Source organism: Mustelus asterias, chromosome 23 (assembly GCF_964213995.1).
Source record: "Mustelus asterias chromosome 23, sMusAst1.hap1.1, whole genome shotgun sequence".
NCBI lineage: Eukaryota > Metazoa > Chordata > Chondrichthyes > Carcharhiniformes > Triakidae > Mustelus > Mustelus asterias.
The window spans coordinates 49,172,816-49,191,283 of NC_135823.1; the positions used below are offsets into that span (position 1 = coordinate 49,172,816).

At 42.2% G+C, this 18,468-nt stretch overlaps 2 protein-coding genes across 8 annotated transcripts in view; one reads left to right on the plus strand and one right to left on the minus strand.

Annotated features, from left to right (window-relative positions):
* The window catches only part of glis2b (GLIS family zinc finger 2b), a 457,410-nt gene that overhangs the window by 145,274 nt on the left and 293,668 nt on the right, over window positions 1-18,468 (plus strand). The window lies entirely within an intron of this gene.
* capn15 (calpain 15) overlaps window positions 1-18,468 on the minus strand; it is a 266,791-nt gene that overhangs the window by 64,493 nt on the left and 183,830 nt on the right. The window lies entirely within an intron of this gene.

Genomic DNA, 18,468 nt, shown 5'->3' on the forward strand with positions numbered 1-18,468 from the left:
AATTGGACTTAATAAATCTAGCAATTTTACAGATAAGCACAACGCTGCTAAATTGTCATGGGTCACTGATGTCTTCCAGGGAAGAACCTGTCCCCTCTACCTGCTCTGGGCACCCTATAAGATACGGTTGCTTCTTAATGCCCTCCAAAATGATCAAGCAAGCCACTTGGTTACTAATACAGGATGTACAAATCACTGATTCAGGAAGCCGACCAGTGCCTTCTCAAGGCAACCAGGAATAGGCAATAATTGCAGCATACAAGTGCTGCCCACACATTCTGAGATTAATTAAACATAGATCTTTGTGAGTCATGCTCCTTAAAGCATGAAACTGAACGTTTAAAAAAAAAATTCATGGCTAGACTACAAATCGAATAAGAACCTTTTATGGATAAAGGTCTAACTAAGGGTTGCAAAGGAGTTACTTCCCCCTTAATGTGCAGGTTTGAGACAGAGCAACCTGAATTTTGAACAGCCACTGTTTAATTCTGCATCTTTTTCTGAGTTCCATTTCAAGATAATGATTTTGAATATTTGAAATAATTACTAGAGCCAGGATGACTGGAAAGTAGAAAAGTGCACTTCTACAGTGTCTTCCTGTCGAAGCTTCTGTGCATCAGATAAAACACCCACAGATCTCATCCGTAGGAAGGCAGAGCAGGAGATTGCCATATTTCCAAGTCAGGGAAGTACTGAAGTACTATTGTGAAACGTTAGGTCTACAAACAGCTCGAATGCAAGTGGCAGTCTTGCCTTACTCTGAACTCGGACATAATGGAAAAATATAACTTTCAGTTCAAAAAGGAATACATAAGGAATGGTAACGTTTCCCGAGAATGGCAGATTGTTCTGAAATCAAGGTAATGCAGGATTATAACAGTAGCTAGGGCGATCATAATGATAGTACAACTAATATTCAAGTGGTCATCCTCATTTCTACATTATACAGCAGCCCGTGTGCTTAGTCATTACAGTGCTCCAAGGTCGGTAGCAAATAACTCCTGAGAGGGAAATGGATGCTTTCATTTCATGCGGATCTGAATCCAGCATCTTTTTAGGCCTTTACGTGCATTAAGAACTACTTTGATTAGAAACATCATTCTTAGTGATTAAACAGTGAATTTGACAAAGTCTCACTAGTGGATAAAATGCTTTTAAATGGAAAAATGGACAATGGGGAGGGAAAAGAGAATTTTGGCATTATCGTATTTAGAACAGTTAGTACTCATTTTAAGCTCCGAATTATATATTTACATTAGTCAGAGAAGATAGGCAGACAGAGATACCCAAGAGATCTAGTCTGGTCATTTAATTATAAGTACAGAGGGTAGTTTACAATATCTGACAGTGTAATGGCACATTACAGATTCACAGCATGTATTTCAGTGTATTAAAGATTCTCAGGTTATGCATTAACCAAAGTATCAAAGTATAGTGATAAATGAGTGATCCTAGCCATAAAGGCCCAGAACAAATCCAGCAAATTCAAAGGGGCAATGCACCAGTTATAATGCAGTTCGTACACAAAGAAATCCCCTGTAGGAAGTTACTCAATAAGAGCTGGGCTGGTCACCTGCATTGAACCCGAGCTGGAGGCATAAAATTGGACTGGATCCAGTAAAGCCAGAAAAGCATGTAGCATTCTAAACGACCATATGAAATAAGAGCAGAAGTAGGCAATTCAGCCCTTTGAGCCTGCTCCATCATTCAATAAGATCATGGCTGCTCTGTTTGTGTTGAGTTCCATATTCCCATCTACTCCCGATAATCTATCTACTTCCGTCTTAAAAATACTCAATGACCCTGAGACAGGAGGTTCCAAAGGCACCCAACCCTGAGGGAAAAAAATTCTCTTGATCCCTGTCCTTTAAAGATGACCCCTAATTTTAAAAACGGTGCCTCTGGTTCTGGACTCACCCACAAGTGGAAAAATCCTTTCTTTGTCCACCTTGTCAAGACCATTCAGGATCTTATTTACTTCAATTAAGTCACCTCTCACTTTTCTAAACTCCAGTGGAAATAAGTCCAACCTTCCATCATAAAACAACCCGCTCATTCCAGGTATCAATCTAGTAAACCTCCTCCAACACATTTACATCCTTTCTTAAACAAGGAGGCCAAAACTGCACACATTTGAGATGTGGTCCAATGTCCTGTATAACTGAAGCATAACACCCATACGTTTATATTCAATTTCTTTCACAATAAAGGATAGCATTCCATTAGCCTTCCTCATTATGTGCAGTACCTGCATACCAACTTTTTGTGACTCAACCCGCTCTCTGGTTGGTTCCAAAACATGTTGTTCTAAGAAACTCTCTCGATAGCATTCTATGAACTCCTCATCCAGGTTACTACTGCTCATCTAACTTTTCCAGTTATGTAGATTTAAAAATCACCCATGATTATTGCCGTCCCTTTATCACATGCACCCAATATTTCTTCTTGTACACTTTGTCCTACATTGTGATTACTGTTAAGAGGCCTAAAGACCACTCCCACTAGTGACTTCTTTCCCCGACTAATCCTCATCTCCACTCAAACCCTGATCTCCCAAACCAAAGTCATCTCTAACTATTGCACCAATTCCATCCTTGATTAACAGTGCTACCCCTCCATCTTTAGCTAGCTTCCTATTCTTCTCGAATGTCATATATTCCTCAATAATCAAGACCCAATCCTTGCCATCCTGAAGCCTTGCCTCCATAATGTCTATTAGATCATAGAGCACTTTGGAGTAAATAACCATCAACTTGGTTACATTGTCATGAATGTGACATGCATTCAGATACAGAGCTTTTAGTTTTGTCTTTTTGTTACCTTTGTAACATCTAGTCTTGATTGTTAGTGCATTCTTAGGCTTTTTCCTCTCTGTCCCTTCCCTTTGACCCTCATTTCCCATTTTACTCTCTTACCTTGTCTCTGCTCTTCCTACAGGGTGAAAAAAGCTAAAGGGAATGAACATCTTACCAAAACTCCCCCACTCATCAAACTCTCAGGTTTGCACTCTGTTTGCCAAAGCTGCAATAAGGAACCCTGTAGTTATAGCCAACTGAACTGGGGCTGTTAGAGAGATACCAGATTCAACACAATGAGCTGCCATTACATATACCAACCAGACAGACTCTAATTGGGAGATGCTGGACCAAAACAGAGGTACCCAATCCACTAGTCACTGACACAACAGTTACACTTCAGCCTCCTTTTGATATTTACTGTAAATTGTTTGTTCCAATTTGTTTCTGGCGGGTCTGTGTGTTTATCTGTGCATGTGCATGCACACCTTTGTTTGTTTTCAGCCCAAACAGTTCATGTTGGTCTTTATCCTCCACATGAGCAATATCCTAATCTCATCTGCCTAACCTGTTCCTGTATCCCAGTATAAACCTAATCTTCAACCATATATCTGTTCTGAAGAGTCATACAGACTTGAAACGTAAATTATGTTTCTCTCTCCTTCGATGCTGCCGGACCTGTTGAGTCTTTGCAGCATTCTGTTTTTATTCCAGATTTCCAACATCTGAAATATTTTTCTTTTATTTTACCATATATCTAACCTGTCCTTAAATGTTGGCCTGGTCTTGGTTTAAATTACCAACCCCAATAGTACATCCCGTATTAAATGGATCCAAGCTAAATGGTGATGTACGAAATAAGACACAGATCTTTTCCTTGATAGTGTTTTTTTTCCAAAGAGTGTATCATTACAGACTTCTGTTTCCCAACTACTAATCCTGTGTCCAAGCAGATTCACTTTATACTCTTTTATATTATTTTGAGTACACCGGTAACTAATTGGCAAATTAATAATTAACAGTCTCACCATTATTCTCTTTTATTTGCTTTTCATCCTTAATCAAACTATGCCCATCACTTGTGCATCTTTAACAACATTATTGACTAATGATAAAACATCCCTTGGCTCACAATCCTCTGAGTAAAATGCTTTCTTCTACACTCTGACCTATATATATTATGTTTAATCTAGAGTCCATGTCTTACACAATCTAGACTTCTAAGCTACTGGAAACAAACTGTATATCTGTCTGCCCTGTCCTATCCCTTAAAATCAAACTATAATTGCAGTGTCAGAGGAACAGAGAGATTGAGATCGGGTGGGAAGATTACATAGATAGAGAAGGGCGAGGCCACAAATGAATTTAAATACAGGGATGAGAATTTTAAAACTTGAGGGGGATTTGATTTGAAGTTAACAGGAGATCTGGCAGCACAGGGTGAGGGGAGGAGGGTAGTGGGGGAGGGTGATGTTATAGAGATGGGGACAAGCAAGCAGTCTTTGTGACAGAGAGGATATCAGGATAAAGCTTAGCTTGGGTTCAGATAAGTTAAGGTTACCACCAGGATGAGTCGGAATTTCTCCAGATCAACAGTGAGAAAACCAAAACCATAATTATTGGGTCCAGCCACAGATTCCACTTCCTCCTGACTAATTTCATCCCGTTCTGCCTCTGCCAGGCTGCAGTGGTGCTTCCTGTTCTTGGCCAGCCCATCCATTGATAACCTGGGCTTGTCCACAAAACCACAAGAAAATAACACAGTTTGGGAAGCTCTGATCTCGGCAATGCCAGACATTCACTCAAAACTGTTTCTTTCCAAACAAGGTTCTGAAGTACTTCAGCACTAGATGCGGGATTAAGTGCATTCAATCAAATATCCCATTGTGCAGGTACACATCCAAAACATGGTCAGCTCTTGTATGACTACAGGGAAGAAATTCTGCAACACAAATTAAAATCCCATCCCATTTTGCCAATTGCGAAGAGGTGATAGGCAATTCATGGTTCATGATGGTCTATCTACCCATCTGCTGGTATGTCATATTCAAAAGAATTTACCCCAATGCTGTTTGGTGCTTTTTAGACCTTGTACCAGAATTTCAATATTAATACATCGGACGATAAAAAAATATATACTTCAGTACTTTCCAATGTACATAGCGGTTCCAGTTGAATCCTCACAGTGAGTTCTAATATTGATATATCCACCATTATTATCGCGACCTGTCTGCTCCAATGATTAATTAATGTTTCATCCTTTACGCTGAGAACCAGCTAGTTGGGAGGAACTGCTTGTTCAGAGGGTGAAGAATTGTCTGGATTACACACTGTGACAAATTGCCTTTTCAGCTAATTTGACAGGATATTATATCAACTGTTACAGTGCCTTTGCAGACAGTACAATATAGCCTGGTCCATTTGCAGGAGAACCTGCCAGAACTCTGATGCACAGGTGACAGATACAAATTTCCCAGCTTGATAAAGTACAGACAAGGAACCTGAAATCAGAGCTGCCTCTTTCTTTTGAGAGAAGACAAACACTTTCTTCAAGTGATTTGTCCGAAGCAAATGTAACACAAGATGTAATACAAGTGGTACCAACCAGGTTAGCAAACAAACATTGTGCTATGGAGTGGGTCAGTGGGCAGATCCTTGCAGTTTGCTCAGTCCCTGCATTGAAGAGAGGCTGTAGCATCTCTTGGCAAGATGATGCAGAACTAGACAAAGTAGTCCAGGTTGGCAAAAATGCTGAGAAGTTGCCCACAAATGGATGCATATGTCTGAGAGCAGCACACCTGTCTCCAGAGGGACACCGAGGTAGGCTGCTGAGAGGAAGAATTTGACTTCTTGGACAAATTACCTAAAAGATCTTTTCAAGAGGGGTAATATCTGGTGTAGGGTTTCTATTGATGTAGTTTTAAGTTATTAGTGCTAGAATGCTTCTCTGGTCACCTCAACTTCCATCTGATGCCTAGGATTCATCGTAGACGCCAGAGATGGAACTTACTGAGCCTTTGTCCCTGATACGTACAAGTTGTCTAGCTTCACTGCCATACAGCAACGTGCTGAGCATACAGGTCTTGCAGATAAACATCTTGCTCCTTAAAGTCACTTTGTCGTTTTTCAATGTTGGTTTTGCTAGTTGGTCACTATTGGTTCCTGCCTTTTCAATATGCCAAGAGCTTCGTCAAGAAACACATTGTTTGTCACCGTAGATCCAAGTTAGTAGAATTTTATGACTTTGTCCCTTAACTACAGTTTTCATGACACTGATGGTGAGGCATGCTTGGGCATTTGCACAGCTGCCTTCATCCTAAAGGATATGTTACGTGGGGAAGTAGTCCATGCCAAGAGACCAACAGGCCACACAAAATTCTGATTCAAGGATGCTGTTAAAAGAGAAATGAAATCCTCCAACACACTTCAAATGGGAAACTCGAACTGACAATCAATGCACATCAATTACAGGCAGGAATCTGCCACCATGATGACATCTGGTATCAGACGCTCCCAAACAAAGCTTGTAAACAAGGTGGCAACATTGGTAAGGGACAATTTCACGTGTAGCACGTGTGACAGACCGTGTCTTTCCAGAATTGGCTTGCTTAGTCATCAAAAAGCTGCAGGAGGTGATCTCACTTGGCCATATCAATGTTCTGAGGCTGCATTCCCTTCATCTCGTGCAGATGGAAAGATGGCAAACAGAGTAGAATTATTATCCCAGAGATGGTGCAGTAATACCAGCTTTTGTTTTTTTTTTGCTCCAGTGGCAAAGCGATGGTCTATGCTCCTGGATAGGCTATCAGAGCAAACACAAGCACTCTCAAAGAACAGAAAACATTGGGGCTTCCCTAAAGAATTGATAAATTCAAAAACCAAATATGAATGCAACAATCTGAAAAGTGAAAATATTTGCATTTACCTATATACTTTTATTAACTATGGGTGTTGCTTGAGGGCCAGCATTTATTGCCCATCCCTAATTGCCATTTAAAAGCTGACTTCATGAACCACTGCAGTCTAAGTGGTGTAGGTACACCCATAGTGTTGTTGTGGAGCGAGTTCCAGGATTTTGACCCAGTGTCAGTGATGGAATGGTGATCTATTTCCAAGTCAGCATGATGAGTAGCTTGGAGGAGAACTTCCAATTGGTGGGTGTTCCCATAAGTCTGCTGTCCTTATCCTACTAAATGGTAGGGGTCATGGGTTTGGAAGGTGCTGTCTAAAGAACCTTGGTGAGTTCCTGCAGTGCATCTTGTAGATGGTATACACTGCTGTAACTGTGCATTGGTGGTGGAGGGAGTCAAGGTTTGTAAATGGGATATCAATCAAACAGGTTTCTTTATCCTGGATGGTGTCAAGCTTTTTGAGTGTTGTTGAAGTTGCACTCATTCAGGCAAGTGGAGAGTACTCTATCACACTCCTGACTTGAGTCTTGCAGATGGTGAACAGGCTTTGGGGAGTCAGGAGGTGAGTTACCTCCTGACTACGACAGGGTTCGTAGTCGTAATCTGTTCTTGTAGTCAAGTATTTATATGGTTAGTCCAGTTTCTAGTCAATGGTAACTCCTAGGTTATTTATAGTAGGGATTTCAGCAATGGTAATGCCACTGAAGGTTAGGAGACAATGGTTAAGAACATAAGAACATAAGAAATAGGAGCAGGAGTAGGCCATCTAGCCCCTCGAGCCTGCCCCGCCATTCAATAAGATCATGGCTGATCTGAAGTGGATCAGTTCCACTTACCCGCCTGATCCCTATAACCCCTAATTCCGTTACCGATCAGGAATCCATCTATCCGTGATTTAAACATATTCAACAATGTAGCCTCCACCACTTCAGTGGGCAGAGAATTCCAGAGATTCACCACCCTCTGAGAGAAGAAGTTCCTCCTAAACTCTGTCCTAAACTGACCCCCCTTTATTTTGAGGCTGTGCCCTCTAGTTCTAGTTTCCTTTCGAAGTGGAAAGAATCTCTCCATCTCTACCCTATCCAGCCCCTTCATTATCTTATAGGTCTCTATAAGATCCCCCCTCAGCCTTCTAAATTCCAACGAATACAAACCCAATCTGCTCAGTCTCTCCTCATAGTCAACACCCCTCATCTCTGGTATCAACCTGGTGAACCTTCTCTGCACTCCCTCCAAGGCCAATATATCCTTCCGCACACAGTATTCCAGCTGCGGCCTCACCAATGCCCTGTACAGATGCAGCAAGACATCTCTGCTTTTATATTCTATCCCCCTTGCGATATAGGCCAACATCCCATTTGCCTTCTTGATCACCTGTTGCACCTGCAGACTGGGTTTTTGCGTCTCATGCACAAGGACCCCCAGGTCCCTCTGCACAGCAGCATGTTGTAATTTCTTTCCATTTAGATAATAATCCAATTTGCTATTATTTCTCCCAAAGTGAATAACCTCGCATTTGTTAACGTTATACTCCATCTGCTAGATCCTCGCCCACTCACTCAGCCTGTCCAAATCTCTCTGCAGACCTTCTACGCCCTCCACACGATTCACTTTTCCACTTATCTTTGTGTCGTCTGCAAACTTTGTTACCCTACACTCAGTCCCGTCCTCCAGATCGTCTACATAAATGGTAAATAGTTGAGGCCCCAGTACCGATCCCTGCGGCACGCCACTAGTTACCATCTGCCAACCAGAAAAACACCCATTTATTCCGACTCTCTGCCTCCTCTCTAGTTGGAGATCGTCATTGCCTAGTACTTGTGTGGTGCGAATGTTACTTGCCATTTGTCAGCCCAGGCCTGGATATTGACCAGGTCTTATTGCATGTGGACATGGACTGCTTCTGTACTTGAGTAGTAAATGCTGCTGAATGATGTACAATTATCAGCAAACTTCTCATTTCTGAACTAAAAGATCATTAATAAGCAGCTGAAGATGGTTGGGCCAAAGACACTACCCTGAGAAACTCCTGTAGTGATGTCCTGTAACTAAGATGATTGACCTCCAGTGACCACAACCATCTTCCTCTCTGCTAGATATAACTTCATCCAGTTTGCTATAGCTCGCTGATGACACAATCAGTCAAATGTTGCCTTGATGCCTCGGGCAGTCACCCTCACCTCTGGAGTTCAGCTATTTTGTCCACATTTGAACTAAGTTGTAATGAGGTTAGCAGCTGTGGCCTTGGTGGAACCCAAATAGAGTGTCAATATGTAGGTTAAAGTGCTGCTTGGGAGCACTTTTAATAACTTTCTATCACTTTATTGATGACCGTGAGTAAACAGAAGGGTCGTAATTGGACAATTTGGATTTTTCCTGCTTTTTGTGTACAAAAGACTAACATGCGTGATGCTGGGGACCTCCGGAGGAGGCCGAGATGCATCATCCACTTGACACTTCTGGCTGAAGATTGTTGCAAATGCTTCAGCCTTATCTTTTGCAGTGATGTGCTGGGCTCCCCCATAATTGAGGATAGGGATATTTGTGAAGTCTCCTCCTCCTCCACTGAGTTATTTCACCATCATTTATGACTAGACATGTTGGAACTGCAGAACTGAGATCTGATCCGTTGGTTGCGGAATCGCTTAGTTCTGTCTATTGCTTGCTGCTTATGCTGCTTGGCATGCAAGTAGTCCCGTGTTGTAGCTTTACCAGGTTGATACCTCATTTTTGGGTTTGCCTGGTGCTGCTCCTGGCATGTCCTCATGCACTCTTCATTGGACCAGGGTTGATCCCCTGGCTTGGTGATAATAGTAGGATGGGGGATATGCAGAGCCAGGAGGTTACAGATTGTGGTTGTGTACAATTCTGTGCTGCTGATGGCCCACAGCGCCTTTTGGTTGTCCAGTCTTGAATTGCTAGGTCTGTTCAAAATCTACCCCACTTTGCAGAGTGGTAATGCCACACAAACATGATGGAGGGCATCCTTGATGTGAAGACAGGACTAAGTCTCCACAGGGAATGTGCAGTGCTCACTCCTACCAATCCCGTCATGGACAGATGCATCTGTGACAGGCAGGTTGGTGAGGATGAGGTCAAGTATATTTTTCTCTCGTTGGTTCCTTCATCACCTGCCACAGACCAAGTCTGGCAGCTACATTCTTTCGGACTTGCCCAGCTCAATCTGTAGTGGTGCTACTGAGCCAGACTTGGTGATGGAAATTGAAGAACCCAACCAAAGTACATCCTACATCCTTACAATCCTCAGTGATAGAACATAGAACAGTACAGCACAGAACAGGCCTTTCGGCCCACGATGTTGTGCCGAGCTTTATCTGAAACCAAGATCAAGCTATCCCACTCCCTATCATCCTGGTGTGCTCCATGTGCCTATCCAATAACCACTTAAATCTTCCTAAAGTGTCTGATTCCACTATCACTGCAGGCAGTCCATTCCACACCCCAACCACTCTCTGCGTAAAGAACCTACCTCTGATATCCTTCCTATATCTCCCACCATGAACCCTATAGTTATGCCCCCTTGTAATAGCTCCATCCACCCGAGGAAATAGTCTTTGAACGTTCACTCTATCTATCCCCTTCATCATTTTATAAACCTCTATTAAGTCTCCCCTCAGCCTCCTCCGCTCCAGAGAGAACAGCCCTAGCTCCCTCAACCTTTCCTCATAAGACCTACCCTCCAAACCAGGCAGCATCCTGGTAAATCTCCTCTGCACTCTTTCCAGCGCTTCCACATCCTTCTTATAGTGAGGTGACCAGAACTGCACACAATATTCCAAATGTGGTCTCACCAAAGTCCTGCACAGTTGCAGCATAACCCCACGGCTCTTAAACTCCAACCCCCTGTTAATAAAAGCTAACACACTATAGGCCTTCTTCACAGCTCTATCCACTTGAGTGGATGTTCAATATGGAGTAGTATTGATTCATCAGCTATGGGGAGGAGGTAATCAGAAGGTTTCCTTGCCCATAATGCAATGAGGCTTCATGGAATCAATGTTGAAGATTTACAGGGTAGTTCCTTCCCAATTCTATACCACTTCTGCTGGGTTGATCCTGCCAGTGGAACAGGACACACTCAGGGATAATGATGGTAGTGTCTGGGACACTATCTTTCATTTATTACTGTCACATGTATTAGTATACAGTGAAAAGTATTGTTTCTTGCATGCTATACAGACAAAGCATATCGTTCATAGAGAAAGAAACGAGAGAGTGCAGAATGTAGTGTTACAGTCATAGCTAGGGTGTAGCGAAAGATCAACTTAGTGCAAGGAAGGTCCATTTAAAAGGCTGGTGAGCAGCAGGGAAGAAGCTGTTCATGAGTCGGTTGGTACGTGACTTCAGACTTTTGTATCTTTTTTCCCGACGGAAGGAGGTGGGAGAGAGAATGTCCGGGGTGTGTGGGGTCCTTAATCATGCTGGCTGCTTTTCCGAGGCAGCGGGAAGTGTAGACAGAGTCAATGGATGGGAGGCTGGTTTGCATGATGGACTGGGCTTCATTCACAACCCTTTATCGTTTCTTGCGGTCTTGAGCACAGCAGGAGCCATACCAAGCTGTGGTACATCTGGAAAGGATACTTTCTATGGTGCATCTGTAAAGGTTGGTGTGTGTCGTAGCAGACATGCCAAATTTCCTTAGTCTTCTGAGAAAGTAGAGGTGTTGGTGGGCTTTCTTAACTATAGTGTTGACATGGGGGAGATGGTGGGCCGGACAGGTTGTTAGTGACATGGACACCTAAAAACGTGAAGTCTCAACCATTTCTATTTCATCCCCATTGATGTAGACAGGGGCATGTTCTCCTGAAGTTGATGACCATCTCCTTCGTTTTGCTAACATTGAGGGAGAGATTATTGTTGTCGCACTAGTTCACCAGATTATGTCAGATTGTCACTTGACTAGTCTGCAAGACAGCTTTCCCAATTTTGGCACAATCTGCCCAAATGTTAGTAAGGAGGACTTTACATGATCGACAGGGCCGAATTAGGCAGTCATTTCCGGTGTCTAGGAGGATGCTGGGTAGTTACAATTCCTTTTAGACTTTTTTTTTTAGCAGTTTGGTAGAACTGAATGGCTTGCTAGGCAATTTCAGAGGGTATTTAAGAGTCAACTACATTGTTATGGGTCTGGAGTCACATGTAGGCCAGACCAGGTAAGGACAGCAAGTTTCCTTCCCTAAAGGGCATTAATGAACCATATGCATTTTTCTGACAATTGACAATAGTTTCATGGTCATCATTAGACTTTTAATTCTAGATTTCTATTGAATGCCATGGTGGGATTCAAGCCCAGATCCCCAGAGCATTACCCTGGGTCTCTGAATAACTAGACCAGTGACTATGATCAGACTAGACCAGTCTAGACTAGACCACTATGCCAACACCTCCCCTATAGCGACTTTCACAAACTCAGGACATCCCAAAGCACTTTACAGGTAATGATATACTTTTTAAAGTGAAATCACCATTATAATGTGGGAAATGTAGCTGCCAATTCTGCAGAGCAAGCTCCCACAAACTGCAATGTGACATTAACCCAATAATCTGCTTTTCTTTACGTGATGCTGGTTGAGGGATAAATAGTTACCAGGTCACCAGTCCATTATAATCTGCAACTCACTCCCATTATTCTTCTTCCTATTCTTTAAACATAAACTGTGTGAATCCCCTCAGTCAGAATATTGTCACTCCCAGATAGCCATTTCCCCAACCTCAATATTTAGAGAGAATACACTAAAGTTAAAGTTTATTTGTCACAAGTAAGGCTTACATTAACACCGCAATGAAGTTACTGTAAAATTCCCCAGGACATGCAGTGAAATATCATTCAGATCTCACTGCAATCTAGGTCACATAGTAAAACTCCCATAAAAATGACAACTTTTGACTATCATCACCGTCCAACATGATGCCTGTGGCTGGGAAAAGCAATAACATGCCAAAAGTGGGAGGACAAATTACCGCTCTTCCCCGAGTGAATCACATAATAAAAGATGACAGGCTAAGGTAGGCTTCGTGGATGCATGTAACTCAAGAGTTCAGATGATGGGTTAGTGCTTCACAATTCATTCTGGTGCGTCAAAAACTTTAGCACACATTCCAACTTGAGTAGATACAGGATGGCTGTTACTTGACTGAGCCCAGGAATATGATGTAAACCATTCATTTTTCAACAAATTTGGTGCTTTTTCAGATACACTTTATTTCAACAAGTTGAAAAGCATCATTAACACCAATGAAAGCACTAACTGATAAGACAGAATCAACGGAAACACACCTGGTGTTCTTCACCTTTCCCAGTTTCTCCTGCCGTGCTCCGTTAACTTTCTATCTCCCCTCTCGGAAAATCCTAGGCAGAACATTTTCTGTTGTGTTCCTCTGCTCCACGAGGGCTAATTTGTCACTCGCCATGCCTCTTATTTTTCAGGTTTCCTTTCCCGATCTCACCACTCCACCACCTTCTCTCTACTTTCAAAAGTTCCACTCCTCATCTTTTCTTTCTGACTCCATGTCAAAAATAAAAGAGTGCTGACGAGGCTAATAAATATCTGACTGTAAGAGTAACTGAGCCTTGGAGTGAGAATCAGCTGAATTAACAGTACTGAAGATGCACTCCAATCCTGGAAGCTGTCACAATTGCCATGCTCAAACAACAGCTTTTACATTGGCAATGTTTTAAATCTAATTCAGTGAAATCAATTCATTATGACCTGGCCCTCCAACATTCACACTCCTGAGTCTGTCTCCCTATTTGGCCTGATGTGGAGATGCCGGTGTTGGACTGGGGTAAACACAGTAAGAAGTTTAACAATACCAGGTTGTTGGACTTTAACCTGATGTTGTTAAATTCCCTATTTGGCAGCAGAGTCAGAGACCCAGTTTTTATGTGTTGTGTCAGGACAAACAAGTCACATTTGTTAACATTATCAAAAACTGGCTCACTGAATCGGAATTAAAAGGCTGCCATTTAGAACCAGTGCCGATTCCAAGTCTTTGTGTTATCTGATCTCAGCCATACTGTTATCAAATGGCTTAACGATGGGAAATATGCAGCAATTTTTCCACTAAAGTTTATTACAACCGGTAATTTAGCTGTGGAGGCAGAATCAGAAGAATTCCCCACCACCAGCCGATGTGTTCCCATCTCTGGGCCATTTTGGAACATGCTCGGGAGGACATCTCTCCCTCCATAAATGGATGGTGGAGTTTGCCAATTAGGCATCAGTAGCAAAGTATTAAGACGACACTACTGATGCCGACTGGAGGTTTCCAGTCGCCTCCTACGAAGGCCAAAACAGCCAAGTGATGGATGCAGCCTCTGGGCGACAGACCAGAGGCCAGTGCTCCCTCAGCCAGTTTTTGACTCCCATTCCCCCTCCACAGCATCAGTCTGGCAGCTGTAGCCAGTTTTAATATAACCTTTTGAACAAATTTTTAGAGGTTACTTCCATCTTGAGGCATCCTCTTTCCCCTACACATATTGGTAACTCACATTTATCAGTGGGGTTGCCAGAGAGAGTTCAAGAGCCTCAAGAAGCAATCACCCCAGTCAACCTGAACTGGATGATGAGAATGCTCCTTGGCCAGTTCTTAAAAACTTGTGTCAGGAGGGGCCTCAAACTCGGAACTAAAATCCAGTCCCAGGTTTAAAGACTCCAGTTTAGTTTCTGGAAATGACACGTGGGATTCTCTGCTATAAACAAGAATATCAATCACCTCACTGATGAACAAACATTGCTTCTGAATGTCTATAAAAGCTATACCACCTAAAATCCTTGTAGAGTATCGAATTGTACAAGAAATATGTTTGAATACATTCAGACACATTGTTTGCTTAAGTGTAATCCAATATCTTAGACTCAAGTCTGATTACTAGCTTCAAACGGAAAGATTTTGGCCGGGATTTTCCGGCCACGTTCGTCCCAAGGCCGGAAATTCCCGCCTGAGGTCAATGGACCTTTGCATTTCCGCCCCTACCTGCTACGATTCGTGACGGGCAGGATGGGAAAATTACACCTATGGTCTGCATTATTACTGTAGTACAGTAATGCACTTTCGCATTTAAAATACCCTGTGTTAATTTGCTAGAAAGTGAATGCTGTTATTGGACATTGTTGATTAAGCTTTGCAGCAATTGTTTTTTTCAAAGAGACTGCAATTTGGGGACACACCATATGGACCCATGCACTCATATGCATTTACAAATAACAAACATAGTTCTGGTTAAATCTGTATCAGTTTTACAGTAACCTTTCTATTTGGCAATATACGCCAGTTCTCACCTTGCTCAAACTCCTGATTTCCAAATCCTCAATACGCATTTTATGGATGGATTTCCACCTCTAAACCTGCAGGATTGATTGGTATTACCCAACTGCTCCCAAAAACAGATTCCCCTGTAGGCTAATCACATTTTCCTTTGGTAACCCAGAGGAACCTGTTCTCTGATGACATGTGGAGGGTTGGGTCCTCTCACCCGTCTATCACAGCTCCAACGCCAATTTAGAAATGGGAACTTTTTCTTAAGTAAATAAATACCCATGAAGTTAATATATTGAACATTCTGATGAAATTACTTCAATGTCATCAGTTTTATATTAATGAGTTTGTAGAAATATTTTAATAAATTACCTAGGATGCCCCAGTGAAAAATGTGAGGTCATCCATTTTGGTAGGAATAACAGCAAAATGGACTATTATTTAAATGGTAAAAAATTGCAGCATGCTGCTGTGCAGAGGGACCTGGGTGTCTTTGTGCAGGAATTTCAAGGAGTTGGTTTGTAGGTGCAGCAGGTAATTAAGAAGGCAAATGGAATTTTGTCCTTCATTGCTAGAGGGATGGAGTTTAAAAACAGCGAGGTTATGTTGCAGCTGTATAAGGTGCTGGTGAGGCCACACCTGGAGTACTGTGTACAGTTTTGGTCTCCTTACTTGAGAAAGGATATACTGGTACTGGAGGGGGTGCAGAGGAGATTCACTAGGTTGATTCCGGAGTTGAGAGGGTTGGCTTATGAGGAGAGACTGAGTAGACTGGGGCTATACTCATTGGAATTCAGAAGAATGAGGGGAGATCTTATGGAAATATATAAGATTATGAAGGGAATAGATAAGATAGAAGCAGGGAAGTTGTTTCCACTGGCGGGTGAAACTAGAACTAGGAGGCATAGCCTCAAAATAAGGGGAAGCAGATTTAGGACTGAGTTGAGGAGGAACTTCTTCACACAAAGGGTTGTGAATCTGTGGAATTCCCTGCCCAGTGAAGCAGTTGAGGCTACCTCATTGAATGTTTTTAAGGCAAGGATAGATAAATTTTTGAACAGTAAAAGAATTAAGGGTACCCGGGCGGTTAAGTGGAGCTGAATCCACAAAAAGATCAGCCATGATCTAATTGAATGGCGGAGCAGGCTCGGGGGGCCAGGTGGCCTACTCCTGCTCCTAATTCTTATGTTCTTATGAAACTAACACAGTGGATGTGCCATTATATATATTTTCGATGCTTCCTTCTAAAGACATTAAGGATAGAAAAAGAGGGATAACTGATCACTAAACTTAGAAAGGATAATATCCCTGGCCCAGGTGGATGACATCTGACATATTCAAGGAAGCTAAGGAAGAGTTAGCAGAAATGAAAAGCAAAGATGTTATGTTAAATTTGCATGGAACCTTGCTTAGGCTGTGAGCAGTTCCGGTCTCCAGAAAAGGCACAGAAAAGATTTACTAGAATGATGCCACACCTGAAAGGTGACACTGATCAGGAAAGATTGAAAATACTTCCGCCCTTTTCTATTGAAAAGACAAAATCTGTGTGACTTGGTAGAGGGTTTTGAGATTATGGAAGGGTTTGATAGGATAAATATGGAGAAGTTGTTTCCACTTGTTATAGGATAGTCAATAATAAATCCAGTTGGGATTTCAGGAGAAGCTTCTTTACCCAGTAAATGGTTAGAATGTAGAACTTGCAAGAAGTAGGTGAAGAAGGTTAGGCAAATAGCACACAATACTTCCAAAAAGTACTTCACTGGTGAAACAAAAACAGAAAATGCTGGAAAATCTCAGCAGGTCTGACAGCATCGGTGGAGATAGAATAGAACCAACATTTTGATTCTTGATGACTCTTCATCAGAGCACTGGTATAATGTGCATTGGGATGCCCACATAGATTTTCCATGTGCAACTTTCTTTCGTCCACTCAACTGTTGGGAAGCGACATCAGAGCATGAGACGCAGCGGCTGAGGATGTGTCAACCAAGGGAGGATTCGAGGTAACCGAAAAACGGGGAAAACTGTTTCTGAAATTGGCCTGGTGGTATTGGTTAAGGTTCTCCAACACTCCAAGTTTCACAGGGCTGTTGCTGAAACAGGCTGAAAATATTGCAATGATGCCTGTTGTTCATAGCAGCTTTAATCACAAAAAAAATTAAACATAATATCTAAGCAGGACTTATAGATTCAAAAATAAAAAGTTGTTCATTTAACTGATAGATCTGAACTGATCTTGCTCCATGTAACATTGGTATGCATTTACGGGAGCATCATTCTGCCCTCAGCTCTGGTCACGGATATCTTACTCAACCAGCGATCAGTTCAATAAGGTTTGCAACTGTAGAAGTTACCCAATCAAATATAGCGCCAGTGTTAAGTCACTTTTGTAGTTTGGTTCAGAGAAGCTGGCCCAAGGATACTTACACCTCAACCATTTCTCTAAATCTCTTCTGATAAAAGTTCAGAAAGTAAGTGAACCAAAGGATAGAATTCTCTGTGAAGTCAGGGATTTTACATGAAGGATCAGCTATGATCTCATATTTAAGTTTGACAGTGGCACAGCGGTTAGCACTGCTACGTCACAGCACCAGGCACCTGGGTTTGACTCTGGTTTTGGGTGTGTGTGTGTGGAGCTTGCACATTCTCCCGTGTTTGCATGGGTTTCCTCCCATAGTCCAAAGATGAGCAGGTTAGGTGGATTGCCTTTGCTAAACTACCACATAGTGTCCTAAAATCTGTCGGTTAGGGGGATTAGCCATGTTAAATGCACAGGGTTATGGAGATAGGGTGGAGTGGTGGGCCAGGTGGGTTGCTCTTTCGGACAGTCAGTGCAGACTTGATGGGCTGAATGGCCTCCTCTGCACTGCAGGGATTCTATGGATTGAGCACAAAGAAAATCTACAGTAATATTTAAGTGAAATATTGAGAGAGTGTGGCATTGTTGGAGGTGTTAGCTTTCAGATGAGACATTAACCTGAAGCCCTATCTCCTTGCTTGTGTTGATGCAAAAGATCCTACAGCACTATTGTCAAAGAGCAGGTGAGTTACCTCTGGTGTCTTGGCCAATATTCATCCCTCAGTCAAAATTAATTAGTCATTGTCACGTTGCTGTTATGGGAGTTTGTGGAGCAGAAATCTGCTGCCATAGGAAGCACATTACAAAAGCAATTATTTGGTTACTATTGGTCGTCATGAAAAATGCTATATGAATGTTAGTCTTTCTTCTTTTTGAAGTTTGCAGCATTCGCTTCACTAAAATTAGCAATGTTTTACACCTTATGTCACCTTATAATTTTTGCAACCAAACTCCTAAAAAAATTAGAAACCTGAATTCTGAGAGTATTTCTAAACTGTTCAATCTTTAGTACATGACATGCTGTGAAGTCCTCAGGTATATTGCTGTTGGGTAATTCATGCCTTCATTTTTCTTAGTACATTACACATGGAATAGGATAGAATGGGACACAGCTGGACACTCA